Source organism: Hippopotamus amphibius, chromosome 9, assembly GCF_030028045.1.
Source record: "Hippopotamus amphibius kiboko isolate mHipAmp2 chromosome 9, mHipAmp2.hap2, whole genome shotgun sequence".
Taxonomy (NCBI): Eukaryota; Metazoa; Chordata; class Mammalia; order Artiodactyla; family Hippopotamidae; genus Hippopotamus; species Hippopotamus amphibius.
The window spans coordinates 111675155-111689713 of record NC_080194.1 but is presented as its reverse complement, the minus strand read 5'-3'; the positions used below and the strand labels follow the sequence as shown (position 1 = coordinate 111689713).

At 38.8% G+C, this 14559-nt stretch overlaps 1 protein-coding gene across 5 annotated transcripts in view; it reads left to right on the top strand.

Moving 5' to 3' along the window:
• TPST1 (tyrosylprotein sulfotransferase 1) overlaps nt 1-14559 on the top strand; it is a 111009-nt gene that overhangs the window by 89890 nt on the left and 6560 nt on the right. The window lies entirely within an intron of this gene.

Below are 14559 nucleotides of genomic sequence, written 5' to 3'. Positions count from 1 at the left end.
TTTTCTACCATTTTTTTCTTTTTTTGCTCCTTGGCACCAATTAGTTCCTTCATGAATATTTCAAAGTGCAGTTTAGAAGAAGGGAACACTTTTTTAAAAAGCTATATAATTTCTTATCAAAAAATAATTTTAAATTCTTGGATTCTTTTATTTCCAAGAGTAGAATTGAATGGAATGAATAACAGTGTTCTATAGGGTAATGTCATATGTAGCCCTGAAGGGTCAGCAGGTTCAAATCAGGGAGGGCCCAATGGAGTTGCTTCTTCTGCTTCTCTGCTCAATCTATATACTATAAGTTGCCCTCAGAAACTATTCTCAGTCCATCATCTGTAAAACTGGAGACCACTATGAAAGGATCTCTTCATTTCTTTTCTAATCCAACTGTCCATTCATCCTTGCATACAGGATGTATATTAAGGGTCTATCCCTCTCCTGAAGAAGTATGCTAAAAATAGATTTGTAGTTAACTGTAATTCACCGGGATAACTGCCATAAAAGTAGAGTATTCGGGATGCCATGTGGACACAGAAATGGCACTGCTGGATTCTCGTGTTTAAAGAATAAGTAAAAGTTCCCTAATTTGAGAAAAGAAGGAAAAAGCACCCCAGTGAAAGTAAATTAATGAAATTATTATTGACTGTACTTGCATGTATTAACTATCCTTCAGTGTTTCTGAAAACTGTGTTCAGTACATTTACCTTTGAATAGAAATGATTTAGCGTTCTTGCCTGTGTCCCATAGTAAAATGATGCAATTTCTTAATGATTCTGCATCCTAAACTTTTCTCTCTGGGAAATCAACATCCTAATGCTAAATTTTCTTTATTTATAGTGTTTTCTGTAGAGGTTCCTATGTCACAGTTACTACATGTCCCCAATTCAATTTACATTCTAATCCATCGTGTCCCGACTTCATCCAAAAGTCAATACGCTTTTTCTTAAAAACATTATTGGAGAAGCAGATCATGCTTCTGAGCTGGTTAACATTTTTTCTTCTTGATATAGGGAATACTCTTAATAGCATTTGTCTGTCGTTTCTAGCACAGGATTATCAAATGCTTCAGGAACCCAGTCTGAGATTTGCCAAGCTGCCAAAATATTTTAAGACAAGTGAGGATATGTAAACATACATGTTATCAGCTGTTTCGTATTTGTGTTTTAGAGATAATGAGTCTCTAGTGGGCCACAGGAGCCCAGCAGGCTTGAATATGTAAATTTCAAAACCTAGATTCCTTCCTGTATTATCTTATTTGGCTGGAGTTGTGTTTTCTCTGCATGTGAAACTATCAAGTCATTGTTTCTCAAGGGAGAATGCGTTTTCTATTATTAAAAATAATGAATTGCATAACAAAATAAATCACAGCAGGTCAGTGGACCAATGATGAAATTTTGCCATGAACTGAGGGTTAGGTTTAATCCAATTCTGTGTACTTGAGCACATTTGGAAAGAGGATAGAAAGAAGGAAGGGAGGGAGGAAAGGAGGAAGGGAGGGAGAGAGGGAGGAAGGAAGGAAGGATGGATCAACTATATTATAGAATTTACAGTGCGTTTACAGAAAGGAGGAATAAATTAGATTTGAACTTACAGTGAAATTTGAATTCATAACCAGGGGTTATGAGACTGATCTTTTAACCCTTGGAGAGTATGTGTGTGTGTTTACCTGTGTATATGTACATACACACACACTTTGAACAGAAGATGTATGTGTACATACATACACTTCGGAGAAAACAATGAGCAACAGGAACATCTTGAAGTCTGCAGTGTGCATAGTCTGCTCATGAGTATGTGTTCCTGGAGACTGTTTAAAATTCTCTTATTTTGAAAGAATGTTTTGAGTTAAATCAGCAATTGGTACTTCACAGCCTACAGGCCAAATATGGCCTGCCACTTGTTTTATTTTTTATTTTTTTATAACTAATTTTTTTTAATTAATTAATTTATTGGCTGCATTGGGTCTTCGTTGCTGCGCATGGTCTTTCTCTAGTTGCTGGAGAGGGGCAACTCTTCATTGTGGTGCACGGGTTCCTCATTTCGGTGGCTTTTCTAGTTGTGAAGCATGGGGATAGAGCCCAGGCTCAGTAGTTGTGGCTCACGGGCCTAGTTGCTCCGCAGCATGTGGGATCTTCCTGGAGCAGGGATCAAACCCGTGTCCCCTGCATTGGCAGGCGGATTCTTAAACACTGTGCCACCTAGGAAGTCCTGACACTTGTTTTATAAATAGTTTTATTAGAACACACTGCACTCATTTATTTACATATTGTCTATATCTGCTTTCACACTACACAAGCAAAGCTGAATAGTTGGGAAAGTGACTGTAGCCCACAAAGCATAAAATATTTACACTCTGTCCTTTTACAGAGTAGGATGCCAACCCCTGAGTTTAATCCTTAGTTTCAGTCCCTTTACAAATTATATATTTCTTATAATCTACTCTATTGAGCTTTGTAAGGCTAATATATTTATTCTCTTGAAAATTGTTTTGATCTCAACTTTTTCATACTTATAGAAAAATTTGAAAATATCTGTATACCTTTAACAGATTCATTAGTTAAAATTTTGCCATATTTGCTTCATCTCTCTGTGTACATGTATACACACACGTGATTGTTTTGTTTTGTTTCCCTGTTGAATTATTTGAAAGTTGCAGATAGTATGCTCTTTCAGCACACATCTCTAAGAATAAGAGCATTTCCTACATAATCCATTGTTTTAATATTTAAAGATACACATACAAGCTTTTTGTTTGTGTGTAAGGACCATCTCATTTCTATAGCATTTTATTCAACCCTGTGTTCCTATTTATAAGTGGGAATTCCAAGTATAGTAATTATTTATCTATTGATTATAGCCTGAATAATGGTGCACTAAAGATTTCCATGTCCTAATCCCTGGAATATGTAAACACATTCATTACCTTACATGGCAAAAGGGACTTTGTAGATGTAACTAAGGAATTTTAAATGAAGAGATTATCCTGTATTACTTGCATAATCACAGGGGTCCTTATAAGAGGGAGGGAGGAGAGTTAAAGGCAGAGAAGGTGATATGACATTGGAAGCAGAGTCAGTGAAAGAAATGTGACAGTGCTGTGCTGCTAGCGCAGCTAAGAATTTTCAAACCCATTTCAAAACCAGCAGCTCGTGGCTCCTTTTTTTTTTTTAGCAGTGTTTCCCTGCGTTTCTCTCTTCTCTTGCATGTTACTGTAATTATCAAGAAGAAACCTGGTGATACCTTCAGTGCTTTGCTTGAAAATTTCCTTAGCTGGACCATCCAGTTCATTTGGTTCATGTTCTACTTTCTGGGTAACTGCAAGTAACAGAGTCGCTAAACTTTCTGTTACTATGTTATAAGATCCCTTTGCTTCTAGTTTCTTTTTTTTTTTTAACTCTTTATTGGAATATATTTGCTTTACACTCTTGTACCCGTCTCTGAGGTACGCCAAAGTGAATCAGCTGCATCTACACACATATCCCCATATCCCCTCTCTCCCACGACTCCCCCCCACCCTCCCCGTCCTGGCGCTCCAAAGCATCTCCCATAAAGTTGATCTCCTTTTGTTATACAGCAACTTCCCACTAGCTATCTGTTTTACAGCTGGTAGTGTGAATATGTCTGGGCTACTCTCTCACCTCGTCCCAACTTCCCCTTTGCCCCTCACCCCAGCCCTGTATCCTCAAGTCCATTCTCTACTTCTGTAACTCCACTCTCGCTTGTCACTGGTTTCATCAGTACCATTTCTTCAGATTCCATATATATGTGTTAGCATACAGTATTTGTTTTTCTCTTTCTGGCTTTACTGCCTCTGGTTTCTAATCAGGTGTCCCTACATTCCTTAAAAGCTGCACAGGTAGCCTCCACAAAGTCAAGAATCCCCTGTCAGTTCATGTCAATTTAGACTTTTACTACTGCTCTCCTTAAAGTCCCTCTAGCTACCTCCTCCTGCCCAGTTCCAAAACTTATGCCACATTTTAGGTATTTGTTGCAATATCACCCCACTTATGACACCAAAATCTGTATTAGTTATCTACTGATACTTAGCCATAACAAATTACCCTAAAATTTAGGATAATTAGCTTAAAACAACAAACATTATCTCACAGTTTCTGTAGGTTAGGAAGCCAGGTGCAGTTTATCTAGATACCTGGGGGCAAGGTCTTTCATGAGGTTGTGGTCAAACCATAAGCCAGGATTGAGCCATCTCAGGCTCATTTGGGAGAGGATCCCTTTCCAAACTCCCTTCTGTGAATGTGGGCAGGCCTCGGGCCCTTGGCCGTTGGCTGGAGATATCCGTTCTTTTGCCACTGGGGCCTCTGTATAAGGCAGTTCACAACATGCAGCTGGCTTCTTTCCAATCAAATAAGCAAGATTGAAGAAACAGACTTTTGTGACCTAGTCTCAAAAGTAACATCCCATCACTTTTGCCATATTCTAGTTGTTAGAAGCAAGTCACTAGATCCAGCTCACACATAAAAGAAGGGGATTCCACATGTCATGAATACCAGAAGCAGGGATCACGGGGGCTCAATTTCAGGGAATGTGGCTACAAACACTTTTAGCATGAAAATAACTTAGAAAAAGTTTAGTATTCTCCATAAGATCAAGCCAGATTGAGAATTAGGCCACATAATATGTCTGACACTTTCTCCTGTAAATTGTAGAAGCTTGACTATCTGAAACCCTTGGGGAACCTGTCATTCTAGAAAGTCAGGTTTCTGGATAGATTTGTCCCATTTAGGACCAAACCTTAATATTTTGGTGTAGAATTGCTCTGCATTTTGATGACATATTTCTTTACCTTCTTAAATAAATTATTGATCATGATTTGAATTTTCGTTTCATCCAAAGGTAATTACTGTATGTGTTACAAAGAGAAAATGCCCATCTTCTCTTTATATAGGGTATGTATAGGTTCTTTCTTAAAGAATTCAAGGCTTCCTATCTGCCTTTTATAATTTCTGTGTCTTCCTTTGTTTCATCACTTCTCAGTTGTCAGTACTTCCCCATTGCCTTCCTATTTGCTTTATCTAGTTGCTACAGGTTGAAACCAGATAACTTACAATGGTTAAACCTCTGTATAAGGTAAAAGGGACCTAACAGAGGACTGGATCTGCAGTCTGCAGATATATTAACGACATTCATTTTATCTGCTTGGAGACTTGTTTACACCTTAATTGTAAACTTAACTGTAAACTATTACTATAGGTGAGGCTGTGGTAGCAGGTGAAGTAGTATTGGGCATAGTTGGTCAGTTTCTAATTAACCTTATAAGAAAGCTGAAAGTGGTCTGAGGACAAATAACAGGAATGGTGCATTGCTTGCTTCAGCCAGTATTCAAAACCTCTTCTTTCTTGGGTTTTTGAAACTTCTCAGGGAGCTTAAATTCTCCTCCCTTTTCTAGCTCTGTATTCTAGGTAACTCCACAACTGAAGGCTTCGCTTATAATGGAGTTAATTATACCTCACTCCAGAAATCTGAATCTGATTTTAGTCTATAAACCCAAAACAGCAAATACAATTTACTTTTCTATTTGAGTTATTTCTTTTGAACTGGTGTATGTCACTAGCCAAAACCTCTCAAATGGAAGCATACTGTCACTACCACACGTAAAAGCTATAAAGCAGGGTTAAATATGTGGAGCTCACTTTTTTAAAAAAAATTATTATTTATTTATTTTTTATTTCTTTTTATTTTTGGCTGCATTGGGTCTCAGTTGTGACACGTGGGATCTTCGCTGAGGCATGCAGGATCTTTCCTTGCGCCACACCGGCTCTTCCTGTGGCGTGCGGGCTTCTCTCTAGTTGTGACATGCAGTTGTTGTTGTTGTTGTTTTCTCTTCTCTAGTTGTGGCGTGTGGGTTTTCTCTCTTTAGTTGTCGCATGGGGGTTCCAGAGTGTGTGGGCTCTGTAGTTTGCGGCACGTGGGCTGTCTAGTTGAGGCGTGTGAGCTCAGCAGCTGTGGCGCATGGGCTTAGTTACATCGAGGCATGTGGGATCCCAGTTCCCTGACCAGGAATGAACCCAAGTCCCTTGCATCGGAAGGCAGATTATTCTATACCGCTGAACCACCAGAGAAGTCCCTGGAGCTCACATTTTTATATGCATTTCTTTTAGACCTTGTTTAGTGTTTTGCTCTGTGAGAGGATCAAGAGCAGTGCGGTAACATTTACAGATTGTTAAGACACAGACCAGGAGGCCTGCTAGAGAGGACAGAGGTGAAACTGAGAAAGTATTCCTTGTGGTATTAAGGCTTTGAGAAACTTCCTTCAAAATCACAAAATGTTAGAGCGTGGAACCGAGTCGTTTAAAGAAAACCCTTAATCCTTTCCCCCCAGCTCTAGTCTCTTGCAAACAGTTAACAATACAGCTAAAGATTATGGGAAGTACAGATCTCTCCTGCTTATCTTTTTCCTCTGCATAGCATAGAATTCCTTTTCCAGTAGTAATGTGTTCCTTTACTTAGCAGTCTCATAAATAGTGGTTTCCAGCTTCTGCGAAGCTTTAACCACAAGTTACTCACATGGACCTCAGAAGATGTGCATTCTATGAGTACACCCTCACCACATGTTCCTTTAATTTCTATCTCCCAACTTCGCAGAGACCACCAGACTAGACACACCAAACCCATATGTCACCACTAAAACATAATATATGACTATGGAAAGCTGTTGTAGGAATAGTAAATGACTTAGCAGAGTGGAAGATAGCTGAATTTATATGCCTGAAAAAAGGGGGACACAAGCAAGCAAAGGGACAAGAAACAAGCTAGTTCGCTCTGAACCCCACAAAAGTTTAGGAATTTGGAAACATCAGGTATTACAAACTGGGAGTGGGGGAGGTATGAGGTCTGATACTAAAAACAGGGAGATTGAAAGTTTGTGTAGAGCAGTTAGACTTCTAGATCACCACGCTTCCCCTCCCCTTGCAGAAGTACATTCTCTTAGAGGGAAAATAGGGATGGACATTAGGAATAGAGGTAGGGCTCCAGATTGAAAAACAGAGCATTAACTGAAAGTCTGCTTTCTGAAAAAATAAATTATCATTAGATGATGCCCCCCTCCAATCCTCTACGTCTACCCAGCTCAAGAATGCTGGTACTAACGTAGGAGATTGTGGTGCTTTCTCTAGGTTCTTAACTGCCCCAAAGAAAAGGCCTACAGCACGATAAGAACCCTAATTTAAAAAAAGCTGGCTGAGGAAGTATACCTGTAATTAGACTCAACCTTAATAAGCAGAACTCCAGTCAGTGTTTTAGTGCTTCTTAGCTAAGACTCACTGGACACTTGTAGAACATCTTTAACATGAAAGAAACTAAAAGATAAAAAAAAAAAAAAATACACCTCAGAGGAAGCAATGTAAAGAGCAAAAGAAAACGTAAATGAACTGTAATCAATGTTCTTAAAAAGTAGAACAAAAAGACCAAGAGATGACTTGGAGAAGAAAAAAATATTAGAGGCTTAATTCAAATGGTCTAACATTTGACTAATTGGAGTCCAAGAAAAAGGGAGAAACTGATGAGCAGGAAATTATCAAAGTAGTAATTTAAGGACATTCCCAAGAACAGAAGGACATGCATCTCCAGTACCAATGAGTGAACAAAATGAGCCTCATCAAGGCACATTATCATGAAATGGTAGAACCACCAGAGATAAAGAGAAAATTCTTAAAGCTTGCAGAGTGAAAACAAGGTCACATGCAAAGGACCAGGAATTAGAATATCAGCCTTGTCAGCAGAAACATGGGAAAACAGAAGACAATGGAGCAATGCCATAATTTCAAAGAGAAAGTTATTTATATCCTACAATTATTCAATATATAAACAGATAAACTTTCAGCCAGCTATTAGGATAAGATAAAGACATTTTCAGACATGCAAAAAGACAAATACTGTACGTTCTCACTTCTGTGTAGAACCAAAAAAATAAAACAAACTAGAGAATACAATGGAAAGAAACAGACTCACAGACATGGAAAACAAAGTAGTGGTTACCAGTGGGGAGAGGAAAGATAGGGATAGGGGATTAAAAGGTACAAACTACTATTATAAAATAAGTAAGCTACAAAGATACATTGTACAGCACAGGGAATATAGCCAGTTTTTTATAATGAGTATAAATGGAGTGTAATCTTTAAAAATTGCAAATCACTGTGTTGTACACCTGAAACTTAAATAATATTGTAAATCAACTATACCTCAATTTTTAAAAAAAAGAAAGAGGGAAAAATGGCAAAAGATCTGAATAGACACACCTCGCTGAAGGAAAACATACCAATGACAACTAAGCATATGAAAAGGTGCTCAACATTATATGTTATATGGGAAATGAGATACCACTACACACTTAGTAGAATGGCCAAAATTTGAAACACTGACAACAGCATATCATTGTGACGATGTGAAGCAACAGAAACCTCAGGCATTGCTGATGGGGATGCTCAGTGGTACAGCCACTTGGAAGACAGCTTGGCAGTTTCTTATAAAACTAAACGTGCTCTTACCTTGTAATCCAGCAGTCACATTCCTTGGTATTTACCCAAATGAGTTGAAAACTTATGTTCACACAAAACCTGTACACAAATGTTTACAGCAGTTTTATTCATAATTGCCAGAACTTGACAGCCACCAAGATGTCCTTCAGTAGATGAATGGGTAAATAAGTATCCAGGCAATGGAACATCATTCAATGATTAGAAGAAATGAGTTATCAAGATACAAAAAGACGTAGAGGAACCTTAAATGCATATTGCTAAGTGAAAGAAGCCAATCTGAAAAGGCTGCATACTGTATGATTCCAACTCTATGACGTTCTGAAAAAGGCAAAACTATAGAGATAGTAAAAAGTTTGGGGGAAGGTACGGAGGGCTAAATAGATGGAGCACGGGATTTTTCTGCTTGTGAAACTACTCTTTGTGCTACTGTAATGTGGATGCATGTGCCAAATCCCATGGAAAGTACGAGAGCGAACCCTAATGCTCACAGAAACTGTAGTTAATAACAGTATATCTGTACTGGTTTGTTAATTGTAACAAATGTACCACAGTAATGCAGGATGTTAATAATGAGGAAACCGTAGGACAGGGAGAGGAAGTATATGGGAACTCTGCTTTCAGCTCAATTTTTCTGTAAACCTAAAACTGCTCTACAAATAAAGCCTGTTAATTTAAAAAGTATAAGACGTAGTTATTGGGACTTCCTAGGTGGCGCAGTGGTAAAGAATCCGCCCGCCAATGCAGGGGACACGGGTTTGAGCCCTGCCCTGGGAAGATCCCACATGCCACGGAACAACTAAGCCCGTGCGCCACAACTATTGAGCCTGTGCTCTAGAGCCCGTGAGTCACAACTACTGAGCCCATGTGCCACAACTATTGAAGCCCATGTGCCTAGAGCCCGTGCTCCACAACAAGAGAAGCCACTACAATGAGGAGCCCGCACACCACAATGAAGAGTAGCCCCCGCTCGCAGCAACTAGAGAAAGCCTGTGTGCAGCAACGAAGACCCAACGCAGCCAATAAATAAGTAAAATAAATAAATAAATTTATTTTTAAAAAAAAGGTAGTTATTAACTCTAGCTAAAAATAGCACAAATTGTATAAGAAAATGTAACTATATGATATTTATATTGTCATAATAATGAAAACTTACAGAATGTGGCTTTAAACAAAAAATATTATGTAATTTTGAGAGACTAGAGGAAGGGAAGTATTGCAGACCTAATATCCTCATCTATCATAATAGAAAGTCTGTGTAACAGAAGTGAACATCTGAACATGTTCCTATCCAAAGGCATTTCCTCCCCTTGTGTACAGCCCACATCCCTGTTTCCTGCATCATCACATCTTGCTTTCCAGTAGAATCTTTCCCATCGGCAGACAAATATGCCTTTAGTTCTTCTCTTTTAACACACACACACACATACACATACACACACACCTACCCTTATCCCAGGTGCCCTGCCACTGCCATTCCATTTCTTTGCTTCCCTTTACATAAAAGTCAAGTTTTCTATACTCTCTATCTCCAGTTCCCCTCCCTCTATTTTGTCTTACATCCACTCCATTCAGAATTTAACAACTACCATTCTACTTAATTTGCTCTTTTCACATCGCTAATCCAACTGGTCCGTTATCATCTTGTCTCCCAGCCTCTTTTGATACAATAGATTACTCCCTCCGTGGTATGTTTCCTTCACTTGGCTTCTAAATACCACTTTTTAAAATTTTCCTTATGTGTCATTGGTGGCCTCTTCTCAGTCTTCTTTGCCAGTTCTTCCTCTTCTCCCTGACCTCTTGATGTTAGAATGCCCCCATATCTCAGTCTTAAGTCCTCTGCTCTTCTCTCTACCCTGAGCACCTGGGTTATCTCATCAGGTATGAAGTTTTAAATACCATCTGTAAATTGATGATTCTCAAATTTGTACATCCCAGCCCAGACCTCTTCCATGAACCCTAGATTTGTATATCTAACTGGCTACTTGACTTTTTCATTTATTGTCTAATAGACATCTCAAGCTTAACATTTCCAAAATTGAACCCCTGAAAATCTGCTATATCCAGAACCTTGCCCAATGGAGTTGATGGCAGGTTCATACTTCCATTTGGCAGTTGCTTAGGCCAAAAACCTTGGAGTCATCCTTGACTTCCCTCTGCTCTCTCACACTCCACATCCAGTCTGTTAGGAAATCTAGATATAATTAGGAAAAAAAATCCACAAAGGTACATACCGTTTCTCACCACCTCCACCACTGCCTCCTTGTCGTTGTGTCTTGTCTGAATTACTGCTGTTGCCTCTTGTGTCCTTGGCCCTCTGCAGTCTAAACAGAGCAATTAGGATGGCCCTTTTAAAATGCAAGTCCAGTCATGGTACTTAGTAGTCTCCCATTTCAATACATTGGGCAAATTAACTTAATTTCTTTGTGCCTCAGTTTCTTCATCTGTAAAAAGAGAATAATACCTCCCTCAGGAGATTGTAGGATTCGATAAGGTGAAATATGAAGTGTGCACTCAACACTAACCTGATGCAGAGAACATAATAAAGTTTACCTGCTGTTCTTATTATTTTTATTTCCAATGCACCCTCAAAACCAAAAGCCTACTTTTTTTTCCTCGTTGTTTTCAGTGCTTGAGGTGGGAGGGTTCTGTAGGAATGTTTGGATTCTGAGTACCTAGCTTGTTTCTGTCAAGCAAAATCCTCAGTTCAATAGTACCAGAGAATAGTATGTCCAGAAACACTGTTCCTTTAGCCAGAGGAAATTCCATTCCTAACTTTGCTGTTTTTATAAGTGATGCCGCTCTTGGTTTCCTGCACTAACTAGGAATTGCTTTGTCAGCAGAAAGTGTTCTTTGTGTCAGTACCGTAGTTCCTAACTTTTGAAGCATTTTTTTCCCTAAAGGATAATGAGAGGAGACAGCTTCCCACTTATTTTTTGATTAATCCTTTTGTCTCATGTCTTATCCTGACCCCTTTTTGTTTTTTTATTACATTTGTGACATTACATATTTAGGGGTTTGGTGTTTTCTCTCCCCTTCATATGAGCCATACTTCTCGGGAACTGTTGCTTCCTGGAAGACACATCATATTTAATGTTCCCAGTCATATTTTCTGTCATGCCTTGCTGGTTTTTACAACGAACCAAAAAGAGAAGGGAAAATTTAACAGTAAGATTTGCTAATAGTAATAAAATGCAAAGAGCATAGTATAATGGGAGAGTGCTGAGCCAGGGCCTTCTAAGAAGAGCCTCACTCTGCCACTAACTAGCTGTATGACCCTGTGGGCTTGCGTTGAACCTTCAGCTTGAATTGTAGCAGAATGGGCTAGCTAAAAGAGAGGAGACTTGGTTTCTGAGAGGATGTGAGGAATAAAAGAAAAGTTTCTTAGGGACCAAACTCTCTTACAGTGGAAGAGGTACTGGGGCAAACATACTTGCTCTGGTTCAGTAAAGGAGCCAAGGTACAGGACCCTAGACCTGAGCAGCTTATGCCCAGGGCTTGGAGGGTGGGGGCTGGAACTCAGTTCCCTGGATAGAGGGAGAAGGAAGGACACTTGAGAATCTGGTAAAAAGCAAAAATAAAAAACCTATTCTAATGGCTTGAGCCCCTGCTTTGGATACAGTATCTGCTTGCCCCACAGATAGTGGAGACAGGCACAGTGGAAGTCAGTGTTAACATGATATACACACTTCCTACATCAGAAAGCTGGAACAGTCATACAGTGTTATATGTCCACTGAATCTCAGTAAAACTGGGAGGAAATGAAGAAAGCTGGAACGATCTCTAAGCTGTGGCGTTGGGGTAAAGCAAACAGGATTCTTACATGCAGGTTCTTCAGGGAGCAGTGAGGACAGCCCTCCAGTGACCTGGACTATTCGAGGGTATGAAGAAGATGGTGGCAGCTTTCAGCACACTCCTGGCAGCTGCACTGTTGTTATCCTGCACCTGTCAGCTTCCAGTGGGACGCATCTCTAAAGAAATATCTTATCCATAAGTCTCTTCTCTCTGCTTTAATTTAGGCTTCCTAGGACTTTAGCAGAGACCAGGTTTTAGAAATTGCAGAGAAAGAGACAGGAAAAAAGTACATTCATTCTCTGAATCTCAGAAGGAGTACTGCTACTTTTAGAAGTGGATCAGCCATCTTATAACCAAGTAAAAATCCTTTAGGTGTGTAGGCTTTAGTATTCACCATTTAGAATTCTTTGTGTTCTGAGGGGCTACCCAGTGACTGTTCCCAGTAACAACTCACAGTTTCTTTCTGTAGTTTCTCTAGTCGAGCAGTTATCAAACTGCAGCTGATGGAGACCTTCTTCACTCTTGATTGACATGATAGTTCCCAGTGTTTTGCTGTTGTTGACAGTGTTGAAACAAACATCTTTGTACTTAAAGTGTGTGTGTATGTGTGTGTGAAAGAGAGAGCAAGACAAAGCAAGTATAGTAAATTCCTAAACTACTGGCTCAATTTGTTCAGTTTTGTTACTGAAGTATAACATACATATAGAAACGTATAGAAATCATAGCTCAATAAATGATCACAAAATGAATACATCTTTATAATCGCTACCCATATCAAGACAGAAAATTACCAGCACCCTGGAAGCCTATCTCATCCCCCCTCCCAGTCACTACCATCCCACTCCTCCCTAGAGTAAACAGTAGCCTGATTTCTAACATCAGAGTTGCTTTGCCTGTTTTTGAGCTTTAAAATTTTTTAATGGAGACATGTATCAGTAGTATATTATTTATGGAGATCTGGCTTTTTTCTCCTCATCCTTGTGTGTTGGGATTCATCTACATTGTTGCTATAGTAAGTAGTTCATTTTAAAAATTGCAGTATGGTATATCATTATATACATAAACACATTTATTTATTCTTTCTAACTGCACGGCTCTGCAGTTTGTCATAAACCAGCTATCTGTAAATGTGGGTCTGTTCATGGACTCTTCATTCTGTTTCATTAATGTATTTGTCTGTCCTTGTGCCATAACCTTACTGTCTTGATTATAGCTGTAGGTTTTTTTGTGTGTATAGCTGTATAATGTAACTTAATTATATAGCTGAATAATAATGTCTTAATATCTCATATAATAAGTCCTTCCACTTTGTTCTCTTTAAAATTACCTTGCTTATATAAAGAAGATGTGGCATATATATGCAGTGGACTATTACTCAGCTATAAAAAGGGATGAGATGGAGCTATATATAATGAGGTGGATAGAACTACAGTCTGTCATACAGAGTGAAGTAAGTCAGAAAGAGAAAGACAAATATTGTATGCTAACTCACATATACGGAATCTAAAAATGGTACTGATGAACTCAGTGACAAGAACAAGGATGCAGATACAGAGAATGGACTGGAGAACTTGAGGTTTGGGAGGGGGCGGGGGGTGAAGGGGAAGCTGAGATGAAGTGAGAGAGTAGCACAGACATATATATACTACCAACTGTAAAATAGATAGTCAGTGGGAAGTCGTTGTATAACAAAGGGAGTCCAACTCGAGGATGGAAGATGCCTTAGAGGACTGGGGCGGGGAGGGTGGGGGGGACTCGAGGCGGGGGGGAGTCAAGGAAGGGAGGGTATATGGGGATATGTGTATAAAAACAGTTGATTGAACTTGGTGTACCCCCCAAAAAATAATAAATAAATAAAATTTAAAAAAAATACAATTTAAAAATTACCTTGCTTGTTTTTGGCCCTATGCATTTCCATAAAACTTTTACAATCAGCTTGAAACTACCCCTCCCCCTTCCCCAAACAAGAATGCTAGATTTTTTATTGGAAATCCTTTGAGGAGAATGGACAGCTTTACTATATTGAATGTTACAATCCCTGAAAGTGGTGTGTCTCTCTATTTATTTGGTCTTTAATTTCTCTCAACAATATTTTATAGTTTTCTATGTAAAGATCTTACACATCTTTTTAAAAACTATTTCCTAATCATTGCTGCTATTAGAAACATAATTTTATATATTGAAAATAAGTTTTTAATTATAAGATTTTACGAAGTTAAAATATATACCATTTTAAGAACCACCTAATATTCACATTATTATGGGAATATTGGCTACA